Here is a 251-nt window from a genome sequence, read left to right as displayed (position 1 = left end):
ATTTTCCAGAATTCCAAGCAAGGAAAAAGTGATATAGAGTCGAATGTATGCATTGTACTAATGAGAATTTAGCTTCTTGTCTATAACGAGTCGCAATGTATGTCATAATCATATAAGATATAATCTGAAGAGATTCGGCTGATAATTTTATTGGATGTACTATTGAAAGATTAGTTAGTCGCTAATTTTCTATTCTTCGTTAATAGAAGTTAGCTATATCAAACTCTGCTTTAAAAATAAACATATTATTA

This window comes from Atta colombica, unplaced genomic scaffold (genome assembly GCF_001594045.1).
Source record: "Atta colombica isolate Treedump-2 unplaced genomic scaffold, Acol1.0 scaffold183, whole genome shotgun sequence".
Classification (NCBI taxonomy): Eukaryota; Metazoa; Arthropoda; class Insecta; order Hymenoptera; family Formicidae; genus Atta; species Atta colombica.
Note: the sequence above shows the minus strand (reverse complement) of the source record.